At 39.0% G+C, this 14,623-nt stretch overlaps 1 non-coding gene across 1 annotated transcript; it reads left to right on the forward strand.

Annotated features, from left to right (window-relative positions):
• The first annotated feature begins 14,302 nt into the window (after window positions 1–14,302).
• Window positions 14,303–14,406, forward strand: LOC115071107. Its single transcript, XR_003850225.1, has one exon. It is a non-coding gene; the product is annotated as a U6 spliceosomal RNA (small nuclear RNA).
• The last annotated feature ends 217 nt before the right edge of the window (window positions 14,407–14,623 follow it).

Genomic DNA, 14,623 nt, shown 5'->3' on the forward strand with positions numbered 1-14,623 from the left:
AGAGGAAAATCCACTGTGTCCTTTTATGGTGTTAAGTTTAATTAAGAAGCCCATACTTCTGCAACAGACTTTATCTTCCCAATAATTTCTTGTTAGTTTATTTCCAGGTAGGGAAAGTGTTTGCATGATAGAGATGTCTGACTTTTCTTCTTTCCTCCTCTTCTGTCCCATTTCCTTCTAACTTTCTCATTCCTTTCCAAACTGCTACTTTCCAGTCACAGTCTTACCCATTCACAATATTCCAGAGTTGGGAAGAACTTAGAGGTTCTAGAACAAAATTTTTCTATCCATGAATCTGTATAGGCTCTGTTGGAATAGTTCACTAGTGAGAAGCTATTTTATATAGCAATCTAAGTACAAGTTTTTAGAAAATTCTTCATTATTTTGTGCTAGGATCTACATATGTGAAAATCTATCATTGATCTATCTATCTATCATCTATCTATCTATCTATCCTCTATCGTCTGTCTATCTATCTTCTATCAATCATCAATCAATCAATCATCTATCTATCTCATATTTATCTTAATTCTACCTTTACTTTTTAAAGATAATAAATACTAAGGTTAGCCCTTGAATTGTTCAAAGCTAACTTTTGAATAGCAAGGCTTGTCCTCATGGAATGTTTTTCTAGATTAGCAGCCCCATTTCTTTCAATTGTTTTGCTTGTGTGATGGTTTCCAACCTTGTTATCTCTTTTTCTTTGAATCAATTTCAATACCTCAAAAATCACACACAAAATGTAACACTTGGTCTGGGATCTGAGCAGTTGAGGGTAAAATCTTAATACTGTATCATTTTTGTATTGCTCGATAGATTGGTTTTTTGGCTACTCTTAGTGCTGATTCAAATCAATATCATTGGAAATGGAACTCTCTAAATTTTCCATATTTTGGTTATGTCATACTGTTAAGATGATATAATAGCTGATGTCTGCAACTCAAGGAGGTGATTGTGCCCTTCTTGTTAAGTTTATCAGCCTCTGAGTTGTTTTCTTATTTGTGATGCTGTTTTGTATGTATTATTTTCCAGTTCTTTCCTGTTAATTTCTTCGTTTGCACCTTTATCCACAGTTACTAATGAAAGACTGAATACGGCAGGGTTGAGAACAGAGTTAGGAAGCATTCCAATTCGATGCCTAGACATACCATCCATATGCTGTGGTTTTTAAACTGATAGTTCTACCTTTGTCCATTTCCAAGTTTCAAAAAATATCCCAGTGATAACATCTCAAATTTCATGTGCTCAAACCTTAGCTTTTAATTTCTCTCCAGTCATTCTGATCACACAGCTAGGCAAACTTTAACTCAGACATCAACTTCAATCTCCATAAAGTTCTACCTCCCAAATCAGTGTTTTCACCTTTTTCGTTTTCACGTCCTCTCCTGGTCTAAGTTCATATCTCACTTGAGCAGCCTCACAGGCTACATGTTTGCTCCCACAAATTGCTTTCTTCACTCAACATCCAAAGGACGTATTGGGCATATTATATGTACATATAAAAGTTACCGCATCAAAAGTGTACAGTTCAGTGAATTGCCACCAGGAAAACACACTTCAGAGCCTCTACCCAAATGAAGACACCATTACCAAGCCCCAGAAGCCTGTCACTTGTCAGGTTTGTCATTCTGTCCTCCTCCCCCAAGGTAACCATGACACTACACTTTTACATAATACATTATATTTTTTCTGACAAATTTATAGACACAAATTGTGGTACATACCCTATTTTCAATTTTGTCTAGTTAATTTCAGTAAAAGTGATGGTAAAATTCAGCCATGCTATAATAGGAGTGGTCCTTTCATTTCATGATATCTAATTTTATTGCTACATAGGGTCCCATTGTATGGACAAACCATTATTTATTTATCCATTGTAATGATGACAGAGTATGGGTGGTTTATTCTGTGGAGCTACTGTGTGGGTGTTCCTTTGCTGCAGATACATGCACATTTCTTTGGGGTTTATAGTTGAGAAGATTTGTATTAAAGGGTAAATACTTGCTCAAATTAGAGATTATTCCAATTTTAAAGTGACCATAGTAATTTACACTCTCATCTACAGAGAATGAGGATAACTATATGCACTTAAAACTTTGATTTTTGAAGTTCTATGATTTTTTAAAGATAGATTTAAAAATTAGGTTATTCAAAAAGAAAAGAAGATATTAAGGTTGTCCATGTCTAGGGTAAAAATTGACAAATTACTACTATTCTTTTGAATTCATGAAGTAGATGAAAAGCAGGATCCAGTACAGGTTTGAGACAAATTGACATGCCAAGGGATGGGTTGCTTGCTGGCAAACACTCGTAGGAAAACACCAGGGCCAAAATAATCAACCTAACATAAGTGTCCTTTTGGGGAATGGAAAATACATTCTCACTTTACTTCCCTCCTTGGAAGAGACAATATGAAATGTTAGAAGGGCCATCTTACTTCACAAAATGTCTTTTAATCTACCTTATTATGAAGCACTGGATTTGGTGTTTTTGTGTGCTAACATATACTCTTTCATAATTCTGCATTTATGATTTTATTTTTCTTGCTTTTCCTGTCTCTTAATTCTAATTGCTCACCTTGTCATTTTCAGACATGGATATTCTTTTCTAGCTTATCTACCCAAAACCTAAAAACAAAAATCCATATCACATTTACAGATCTCCAGTTCTGATGTGTTGTGGGGATGATGGAGTGTATGTCAAATCTTGGATCACTTTGGTTAAACTTTGTGTTGTAAATTCAGTATCAGCCCATCAGATCCAAACCGGAACATTCTGAATGTGAAAGGTGATGTTTTCACTACATCAGATGAGCAGCCCTCAAAGAGACTGTCCTGAGAAAACTCAAAGTACTGTTACCTAGTTGGATAACAGCCTACATCTTCTTCCACCTCCAGGGTTGAGGGGTGCTGGAACTTCTAATCTGTGTGCCTCAGGGATGGGGTTGTTCAGGAGATCAAAGAAAGTAGAAATCCTCTCCCAATAATGACATAGGAGAAAAAACAACAACAACTGAGGACAGAGTTGTATAATTTTGACCATTGGTCAACCTTTCTTATCCTTGGGTTCTTCTTGTTAAAGGGCAATGGCATCAAATGAAAAAGAATGCCTAAGAATGTGTTTACCAAATATGAACTTACAGCAGGGACAAGGCCGTTGCAAACTCCATCAGACAAAACCCCAACACAGAACTGTGGAAGTGGCAGGAGGCCCCAACCTTAATTGTTGAACTATTGGCAGCTGATCACTGCTGGGTGAGGGAGAGTTGGTCTTCAAGGGAGTGATGCTAGATAGGATGACCAGGCTACAGTGAATGAACTCACACTGAGGGACATCTGGGGACACAAACGTGACTCCATAGACTTTAACATATATGACAGAATACATGAAATTCAGTGGGCTGGCTATGATGGTGTGTGTGTGCAGATATGGGATGGAGTCTAAATATGATTAAGATGTATAAAATGCACACAAATTCAATAAAAATATATATTAAAAGGATATGCAACAAAATTGAGTGTCTGTAGAGGATTAATGATTGCAGAGAAGATGGCAGCTGAAAAAGATCTAGTTTTTCCCATCTAACTTGCTAATTGCTAACATATACAGTGTTTATGTTTTTCTTTAAGTAATTTTACATTTGTTGTTATGAACTATCCAGTGAATCAGGCAATTGTCATTATACTCAAACCAGAACTGAGGCTCTGAAGGGTTTGTTCATTAGACAAAGTCTTTGTGGTTAATGTTAGGTCCAGAATGTAAGCCGAATCTCTTGACTTTGCTCGGGGTCTAGCCAGTGAGAGATCATGTATATTTGAAAGGCAACTTTTCATAAACATTTAAGTTATGTTTTATTTTCTGATATGCTACATTTTAGTTTTGGCACAAATGAGGTGTTGACTCTAGTTCTGGAATTAGCTCAGGAATAAAATCTCTGGCCTTTCATTATCTGCATGTGAATTGTTTATTCTCAAACACTGACCTACAGTTGCATTTCTCTGATTTTGTAGGAGGAATCCCATACTGTGGAAATTATGATAGTTTATCTGCAATAGAGTTAATTTCAAACTGTGGTTAAAACACATTTCAAAGGCAAATGCAAAGTATATTGTCCACCAGTTATTGCTTAGGATTATTTTCTATTGGCCTTTTTGATTAATAATAAAGAGAACTGGAGTTTAATAGTCAGGACTTTGTTACTCTTCAACAACAAAGGAAAGGGAGGGGAAGCACGTGGACAGTGTTCCAACTCAGTGGGAGTGGCACATGCCTTTCCTAGGGGAGTGGGCTGACCTGGAGGCCTGGCCAGGGAGCTAGCCACCCACCTGGTTCTTGAACAGCTCTGAACTGCTTCAGCAAAACTAACACAAGAATATATAACTCTCATTGGTTAGAAGAGTGGGCTTGGGGCTGAAGAGATGGCTCAATGGTCAAGAGCAGTGGCTGCTCTCGCAGAAGACCTGGATTCAGTTCTCAGTATCCACATGCCAACTAACCATCACTAATTACAGTTTTTACCAGAGGGAACTTGGAGCATTGCCAAGGAATATGTGAGGTAACGGCAGTTTTCAAAGACTGAAGTTTTGGGGCAGGAGAGATGGCTCAGCAGTTAAGGACACTGACTGGTCTTGTAGAGGACCCAGGTTCGATTCTCAGCACCCACAGTGTGACTAACAACCATCAATAACTCCAGTTCCAGGGATCAATGCCTTCTTCTGACCTCTGTGGGCACTGCATGACATGGATGCACTTACACATATGTAAGCAATACCCTCTTCTGGCCTCTGAGGTTGTGGTGCACTTATATACACATAGACAAGCACTCATACCTATAAAATAAATAAAAATATTTTTAAATTAAAAAAAGATTACTAGAACTGGCTAAATGAAACTTAGAACCTATTTTGAAAATAATAGATATATTTAGAAGTTTCTTTTAAAAAAAAAATAACAGCTTGTTGAACTAAGCCTTCACATACCAGACAACTTACGAATTTATAGAGCATGATTCAGCTGTTTTTAGCATATTCACAGAGTCACCTAGCCATCATTACAATCAAGTCTAGAATGTTCTCATTACCCCTAGAGGAAACCTTGTATCCATTAGCTACTATCTCCTACCCCTCCAGCTTCCCTGTTCCTAAGCAATCATTGAGCTACCTCCATAATTTGCCTGCTCTGAGCATTTTATAAAGCAAAATCACACAATTTATGACCTCTTATGCCTGATACCTTTCTGTGCGCAAAAAGTCTTGGCATCTTTTCATGTTGTATCATAAAACCAGTACTACAACCTTTGTATTGTTGACCAGTAGTCCCTCTACTAATGCCGTCTGTTCATTTATTGGTTAATTGAGCAGTTAGTTTGTTTCTGCCTTTTGGTTATAATGAATACTACTTTGAACACTTGCATACTAGTTTTTTTTTTTTTTTGGTCTTTTTGAGACAGGGTCTCCCTGTAGCCCCAACTGTCCTGGAACTCACTATGTAGACCAGGCTGGCCTTGAACTCACAGATTCGCCTGCCTCTGCCTCCCAAGTGCTGGGACTACAGGTGTGCGCCACCACACCCGGTTGCATACTAGTTTTTATATGGATATGTTTTCATGGCTCTTGGATATACATGTGTAGGTGGAACTTTTGGGTCCTATAGAAACTGTGTTTAACTTTTGGAGAAGCTGCTAGACTGTTTTACAAATGATGATGGCACCATTTTTTTTTTCATGTTTCCACCATTTTGTGGCAGTGTATGAGAATTCCAGCCTTTTCATCTTGTCAACACTACTTGTTTTTATATTTTGTGATTATACATCCTATTATACATTGTAGATCCTAGTGCATCTAAAATGGTATTTCATTTATTTACATTTTCCTGATGGACAATTATAAATTTTATTCTTTAGGTTTAGGATGTTTTATGTATGTATATATGTATATATGTATGTGTGTCATATATATGTAAACATATGTGTCATGTGTACATATGTATGTGTCATATATGTCATTTGGACTTTTAAATTAAATATTGAAGAATTTTATAATAAAATATTTTCCTCACTATGAAATTTTTAGATTATTTCGTGTACCTAATAGTTATGCCTTTCTGTTAAACTCTTCATGTGGCAATTGAGTTCTAGTGCACAGCCTTCCTAATCATATTTATTATATGGCCATACATCCTTTCCTCATAAAAGACTAAGTCAGCCGGGATCATTTTTAGCTCTTATTTGTCTCGAAACTCTTGCTGACTAGTTCAGTTCACTGTTCATTCATGCTGGGCTGTTTAAAATCAATAGTGAAATTTAAAAAGAAAATGAGTATTTGAATAAGTGGATTTCACCAAATTATCTTAGTTCTTAGATGAACAGAGTTTGATGGCTAGGATAAGAAGATTGGGACAATCCCCTGTGGGGTCGTGGGGAACCCTGTGTTGCTGTTTCACAGTTATATGGAGATATTTTTCAGCTCTGTCAAGAGAAAAGACAGAAGAATAGCTATAGGTTCTACCAGAGAGAACTTGGAGCATTACCAAGGAATATGTGAGGAAAGAGAAGCTTTCAAAGACTGAAGTTTTGGAGCTGGGGAGATGGCTCAGCAGTTAAGAACATTGACTGTTCTTTCAGAGGACCCAGGTTCGATTCTCAGCACCCACGTGGCAACTAACAACCGTCAGTAACTCCAGTTCCAGTGATCAATGCCTTCTTCTGACCTCTGTGGGCACTGCACGACATGGGTGCACTTACACATATGTAAGCAATACACTCAGACACATAAAATAAAAATACAGTATTCCAAATATGAAGCTTCATTTTTGACTACCGTATAACTGACCCTGGCTTTCATTTCCTGTCTTCCAGAGTTGCTTCTTTCTCATTTCATATCAGACATACACAAACTCCTCCTGAACTTACTGTTTTGTTTTGGTTTTGGTGTTTTGTTTATTGAGATAGGGTCTTCCTGCGGCCTTACCTGGCCTGGCTGTAGGCAAGGATGGTTTTGATCTCACAGAGACCCTCCTGCCTCTGCTTCCTGAGTTCTGGGATTAAAGGTGTACGCCACTTCCGGAACTTGTTCTACAGACCTCCAGAGAGAGTCAGAATACTGCTGGAGCAGAGACTTCTTCAGTCAAGGTACAAAAGCACTAATCTTCACTGATCTCACAAAGATGAATGATTTTAACACATTTTTCATGTTTGGTAATTATTTATCAAAATTTATAAATATATTTTTCTAGATCAGTTAAGTGCTACTATTACTTCTTAGCTTTATAGAACTGCCAATACTTTTAATAGTAATGACTATAAACTCTTAGTGATTCCAAATAATTTTAACAATACTTCACTGAAAGAAATCTGTAATTCTTAGTTGCTATGATCACATTAATTTTTATTAGTGGATTTTTTACAATTTATTTTTGTCACAAAAAGTGTGCTAAAGGTGACCCAATACTTATATATGAAATATGTAATATATACTTACAATATGAAAACCATGTATTTCTGAAGTTGGGCTTGGTGGTACATGCCTATAATCCCAGCACTTGGGATGCTAAGGCAGAAGAATCATCATGAATTTGAGGCCAGCCTGGGCTTCATAGTGACTTTAAAGCCTGCCTAGGGTTGAGTGAAACCCTGTCTTAAAAAACAAGATCACGGGCTGGAGAGATGGCTCAGCGGTTAAGAGCACTGACTGCTCTTGCAGAGGACCCAGGTTCGATTCCCAGCACCCACATGGCGGCTACAAACCGTCTTTAACTCCAGTTCCAGGGGAATCTAAAGCCCTCTTCTGATCTCCGCAGCATTGCAAGACATGGGTGCACTCACATACATGCAGACAATACACTTACACACATAAAATGAAAATTATATATATGTGTATGTATATATATACAAGATCAGGAGCTGGAAAGATGGTTCAAGTGGTTTAATTCCCAGGACTCATATGGCAGCTAACAACTGTCTGTAACTCCAGTTCCAGGGAATCTGACACCCTTTTCTGACCTCCTTAGGCACTGCACAACACAGGTGCACTTACATATATGCAGGCAAATACACTCATATGCATAAAATAAAAAATAATAAAAGTATAAAAACAAGCACATCACATTCTACAGATTCTGTCAGTGAAATTATACAGAGTAATTATTTCAATGAGAAAAAAGAGCCAAGCCATATTTTTGTCAATTAAAGAAAAGCTTGTCATGTATTGATTCATATTTATCATATATGTAGTGGTAGTATCGAATTGATTCAATGTCTGTATAACACTGGCTACATTTTAAATAGCATTATTAGTATTTATAATATTCTAGAAATTATGTTCTAGAAAGCTATTTAAACTGTGGGCAAGAAGACATCTTTACCAACTTAAAAATTTGCAAAAGGACCCAGGCCTTCTTCCAAATCCTTTCAGAGGATATTGAAATAAGAAAAAGAACATTGTTGTAGACGACTTCCCAACCCCTCAGGCTTCTTTTATATAGCCCGCTTTCTCTTTTGTATTCATGATATTAATTTAGGAGTTGATCATAGCTGAACAATCTTGGTATTGGAGGGTTACTGGGACCCTGAAGAGCCTGTGGCTGTTGGAGTCTGAACACATTGTGCGGAAGTCATCCCAGAAGATGCTTCAGTTGTTCCAGTGAATTCTGTACCAACCCTGCTTTTCAAAACCTTTAAGAGACCTTGATTAATTCATGAGTGATTTTCATTTATTTACTTTAAAAAATAATATATTTTATTTATTCTTTGAGAATTTCATACATGTATACAATATATTATCATACGCATTCACTATTTCCTCCCTCCAAATCCCCCAACATATCTCCCTCCCTACTTCATCCAATCAGAAAGTGATTGGTCACCTCCCTAACAGTCATGCAATTATTGCACAGGGTGGGCACATCTACCTGTCAGATCAGTATTGAAGCATGCAGGATCCAGTGCTGGGTAAGACCATCGATGTCTTCTCTCCCTCAACAGCCTACATAGTGTCTTGCAGCACCGTGAAAGCTAGCAGCAGGCAGGAAATTTCCCTGCCAGTTCCACACATTGATTTCTCTATGTCTTCCAACCAAAGCATGCGGTGTTTTCAGCCACAGGGTCTTAGCATCTAAAGGATTTTGTATCTTACTACAGAGATACTTGCACATCCATATTTACTGTTGCTCTATTCACAATGGTTAGTAAATGGAATCAACCTAGAATTCATCAGCTGAGGGATGAATGGATAAGGAAAATATGGTCCACATACACAATGGAATTTTATTCAACTTTACAGAAAACTGAAATGAAATTTGCAGGTAAATGGATGAAAATGGAAAAAAATTATACTGAGTGAGGTAACCCAGGCTCATAAAGACAAACACTACATGTTCTCTCTCATCTGTGGATCCTAGCTGAATCTTTTGCTTTGTGTTTAACTTGGGGTACATGTGGAGGTCAGGAAATGAGAAAGTGGCCAATGTGGGGGGCATGCATTAAGGGAGAAGGAATAGTAGAATACAGGTAAAACAAAAGTAGAGAGGGGGAATGCTGGGGGTGGAAAATTTCAAGCAGGGAGAGGATGGGAGATAAGGGAAAAGGGGGTGAGGGAAGGGTTAACCAAAATGAAGGGCATGTATGAAAAAGCCATATGGAACCCCACTATCTTGCAATCCAATTAAAAATTGTAATGGGTGGGGACAGTAGAGCATATGTAATACAAAAGAAGAGGGGAGGAATATTGAGGGTTAGGGTTTAACTGGAGATGGGGGCCAATAGGGGGAAGAGGGTGGGTTTACCAAAAATAGGCATGTACGAAAAAGCCTTATGGAAACTCACTACTCTGTAAGCTAATTATAAAATATAAGAAATAAATAAATGAAAGGAGTTTGAGTGGAGGTATCCTTCATGGGTGGATGCTGCTGCTTCCAGAAGACATGGGTTATTGAACAAAAGTCTCAGTGTCAGGTATGGGCTATCTCCCCATAAGTTATTAGCCAGGGAGGTCCCAGAAGTCTCCAAAGCAACACAGGATTTTCATTATTTCTTAACACCTTTTTAATATATATATATATATTTTTATGTGTATGCATGTATTGCCTGCATGTAGGTAAGTGCACTTGTGTCGTGCAATGCCCACGGAGATCAGAAGAGGCTGTCAGATCCCCTGGGACTGGAGTTGCAAAAAGTTGTTAGCTGCCATATGGGTCCTGGGATTTGAACTTGGGTCTTCTGCAAGAACAACCAGTGTTCTTAACCACTGAGCAATCTCTCCAGCCCCAATATACATATTTTTATATTGAAAAAAATATTTTTTTTATTATTTTTATTTTATGTGTACGAGTGTATTGGCTGCATGTATGTGAGTGCACCTGTGTTGTGCAATGCCTCAGAGGTCAGAAGAGGGCTTTGGACTCCCCTGGAACTGGAGTTAAGGACTGTTCGTAGCCCCCATGTGGGTGCTGGGAATCAAACCTGGGTCCTCTGCAAGAGCAGTCAGTGCTCTTAACTGCTGAGCCATCTCTCCAGCCCCTTAATTAATATATTTTTAAAAATCTTAAAATCTATTTTCATGTTGAAAGAAAAACCTAGATATGTCTCAGTTGTGTCAGGTAAAATTTCAGAAGACTAGCTATTTAAACAGTTGATAAGTGTACTGCAAATGCTTGATTTGGCAGCTAAGAAGCAAAGCTTTAACTATGGATAGAATTTTCATCTTTTTAAGCCAAATATGGTCAGCTTTTAACTCTTAACAATGTCCATCCCTATATAGGTTTCTTTTTATAGCTTGACTTGAATTTATCATTTCCATAAGTTCCTCTACCATGGGACAGAGAGGAATTTCCTTGCTCTTTATAAGTTCTGTGTCATAGCACTTGTCCAACCTCCTCTGGGACACAGGCTCATGATTAGTTTGGCAAGTAGAAGGGATCCTTGGTAATATGGAGAACGGCATAGGGAATCTGTGTTCTGGAAAGAAATGGGTAGAAAGTGTAATGGGGAATGTTTTCAAGGGGAAACACCAACAGTGAAGATATTACCAGCCATAGGGTTGGAATTAAGTAACAGATTGGTAACTGGGACCAGGAAGCCTTTTGGCAGTGAACAGCTGGTCTCAGGCTTTGGGCAAATAAAACCAAGATTCAAACTGCTTCCTCCGATCATGTGCCTCCAACTAGCCAAACCCAGATGGAGGACAAAGTCAGGGTCACTAGATGGGACTCCTTAAGGCCATTCTGAGGCTCAGAGGGAGGAATTAATATAGTTGAGCAACCAGAGACTGGCCAGCATGATGAGGACAGGGATGCACTAGAACTTTAAGAGGTGGTCAGTGTCGGAGAAGGTTGTCCTGTAGTTGAATTGTTTCTACTGTTTCAGAGGAACTGAAAACTGTTAAGGAGAGAATATCTATGTCTTTCCCAAGTCAAAATATCAAAGCTCCAAACTCCAATGTAAGGCCGTTAGAAGGTGGGACTCTGGAGAAACAACTGAGTTTGTATGAGGTCCTGAGGGTAAAAACCCATGATAGGATTACAGACCTTAAAGGAAGCTGGAAGCTGAAGAAGCACCAGAGCCATCTCCTTGTCTTGTGATGGTGCAGTGAGGAGGTGACAAAGGCATCATGGAATTGATGTTCACTGAGTAACTGCTAGATACTCGTGGGAAACTGATGATGTCGCAGGGCTGAAGAGATGACTCAGCAGTTAAGAGGCTTTGCTGCTGTTGCAGAGGACCTGGGTTTGGTTCCCAGCACCCACATGGTGGCTAGCAGCTGCCTTTAACACATTCCCATGTCCAGGGAATCTGACGCCACTTTCTGGCCTCCCTGAGCATTGCACATGTGGGTGCACTTACATGGAGGCAAAACACACACATTAAAAAAAAAAAAGAAGAAGAAAGAAAATTGAGGGGCTGGAAAGATGGTTCAGGAGTTAAGAGCACCGACTGCTCTTGCAGAGAACCCAGGTTCGATTTCCAGTACCCACATGGTGGCTAACAACGGTCTGAAACTCCAGTTCCAGGGGATCCTACACCCTCTTCTGAACTCTGCAAGCATTGCACGACATGGGTGCACTTAAGCAAGCACTCATACAGATAAAATAAAAATAATAAATAAATTTTTTTTTTAAAAAAAGAAAATTGATATCACAACTCTTCAGCAATAAAGAATTTGGAGTTCATCTGGTGCTAGTGATGGGCCCATTGGCCTGAGCAGGACCAGGAGGTGGAAAGGATGGCGGTAGGAAGTGGGGGGAATGACTAGGCCATAATACAGTGGGGAGTTAGGTGGGAGAAGAAGAGTTAGTCTGGAGGCGTCTCGGAGAGCACCACAACTGTAAGAAAATCTGGGCTGGCCTGAGATCTCCATTGTGCTCAGTCATTGACTGGCATAGCTCACAGGAAGGGCTGCTCAGCAGGAATAGGGTGGAAGAAGTACAGAAGAGCAGCCAGAACAATCTTCTCTCTGCTGTGGGAGATGTGAATGGTGTAGATGGGCTTAGAAGCTGTATGACAGATCGTTCGGTGAGATGACACAAACAGGCTGTAATCTGGCCAGCTGGTCCTGAGAAGTGGGAGCGAGGAACAGTGCACTATGAGGAAGGGTGATCTGGAGTGCGGGTTAGAGTCGGCGTTGTAATCAGTGAAATGGGAAGGGGCTGGAGGGAGATTTACACATGCTCTATTCCAAGTAAAGCTAACCAAACAAAGGCATATGGGAAAAAAATAGCTACAACAGATTTAAGTCTTTGGGTGTTTTTTTGTTTGTTTGTTTGTTTTTGTGTGACAAAATAATTGTGCATTTAAAAATGCTTCAGTGTAGGCCGCAACTGCTGGTGCATGCATTTAGTTTCAGCTCTTGGGAGGCAGAGGCAGGTGGATCTCTGTGAGTTCAAGATCAGCTGGGGTTACAGGGAGACAGTGTCTGAACAAAGACAAAAAAAAAAAAAGCTTCAGTGTGCTGTAGTAGACTCTAGAGAATGCAGTGCTAGAATCTGGAGAAGCACCAGAGAGAATTAGAAGGAGAAAGACCACAAATCCATACCAGTGATTCTAGAGAACATTAAGTAAAATCTTCATGAATAAAAATCCTGAGAAATCTAAGACTACTTTTCACTACATTTCCAGAACATTAGTTTTTTGCACGTGCCACAATAAAAGAATTCTTTAAAATTATCTCAAAAGGCAAATTTGATCACATGCTTTTGCTTTCGTGTGTGTGTGTGTGTGTGTGTGTGTGTGTGTGTGTGTGTCCCACTGCATTTAATTGGGGTTGTGTGCATAAACACAGGAGAGGGTTATCACTTGAACAAGGGCAAATTACCAGTGTCTAAACCACTGAGGAGACAGCCCTGGCTGGCTTGGACTAACTATGTAGACCAACCAGGCTAGCATCCAACTTACAGAAAGCCACCTTCCTCTGCCTCCTAAGCCCTGGGATTAAAGGTATGTACCACTGTGCTAAGCCTTTCCCTTTACTTTTTGAGACAGAGCTTCTCAGTGAACTTGGAGCTTGCCATTTTGGATGGACCAACTAGCCAGTGAGCTATAGGCAGGTGTCTGTCCCTATTTTCTCAGCACCAGAGTTCCAGAAGTGCACTAAACCAGGCTTTTACTTGAGCATTGGGGATTTGAACTCAGCTCCTCATGCTTGAGTGGCAAGCACTTTATCAATGGAGCCATCTCTCAATTCTAATCACATACTTTTCATTATTACAAATTTATGTGCTTTGGGGTGAGATGGATGGTTTTGCAACGCACTTTGCCCAATCAGACCAGGAACAAAACATTTCCTAATTGTGTTCCTGCCCTCCCAGTTCTCAGTGAACTTAGAGTTCCTTGCCTGCAACAACGTGATTCTTATCAATTAAATTACTTTCAAGTATGAATGTACTAAGTGTTCTTATGTTTAGAAGGAAATAGAAGGCAGAAAGAGGAAAATATACAAAAAACACCAAAGAAAATAAACTCTAGAGAACCACATAATAAATTCTACAATGCCAGTAATTATGGATTTCCATTTTATTAAAAAATTGTTTCTATTTTTGAGACAAATTATGATTATTTCTAAGGTAGTTTAGACTGGCCTTGGACTCACTATGTAGTCCAGGCTGGAACTCCTGATCCTCCTGTCTCTACCTCTGATGTGCTAGGATTATAAGTATGTGCCATTGCACCCGATTTGCTTAAACCTTAATCAGTGATTTTGATGAAGCTGTTTACTTGAATAAAGGACTACAGTTTTATAGGGAGACAGGTAGTTTCCATGTTCTAAATCATGAATAACACGAACAAGAGGGGTGTTATTGAAAAGATTCTGTGTGCTCACTTCAACAGCATGTTGTTAAAGTGGGAAGGCCACAGAGAAGAAGTCGTGGCCCCTGCAGAAGCATGACATGAAAATCTGTGAACTATCCCATATTTTCTGAAAAAAAAAAAGATTCTTGCAAGTTGGAAATATTATACAAGCTGTGTAAATGCTGTGTAAAATAATTTTAGCTGCTGTATTAGGGAGAGTTTGGTATTTAGTTACCTAAATTACTGGCGCTGTAGAATTTGTTATGTGGTTCTCTAGAGTTTATTTTCTTTGGTATTTTTTGTACATTTTCCACTTTCTGCCTTTTAAATTGTATGTACTATAAC

Source organism: Nannospalax galili, unplaced genomic scaffold (genome assembly GCF_000622305.1).
Source record: "Nannospalax galili isolate Female #2095 unplaced genomic scaffold, S.galili_v1.0 scaffold171, whole genome shotgun sequence".
Classification (NCBI taxonomy): domain Eukaryota; kingdom Metazoa; phylum Chordata; class Mammalia; order Rodentia; family Spalacidae; genus Nannospalax; species Nannospalax galili.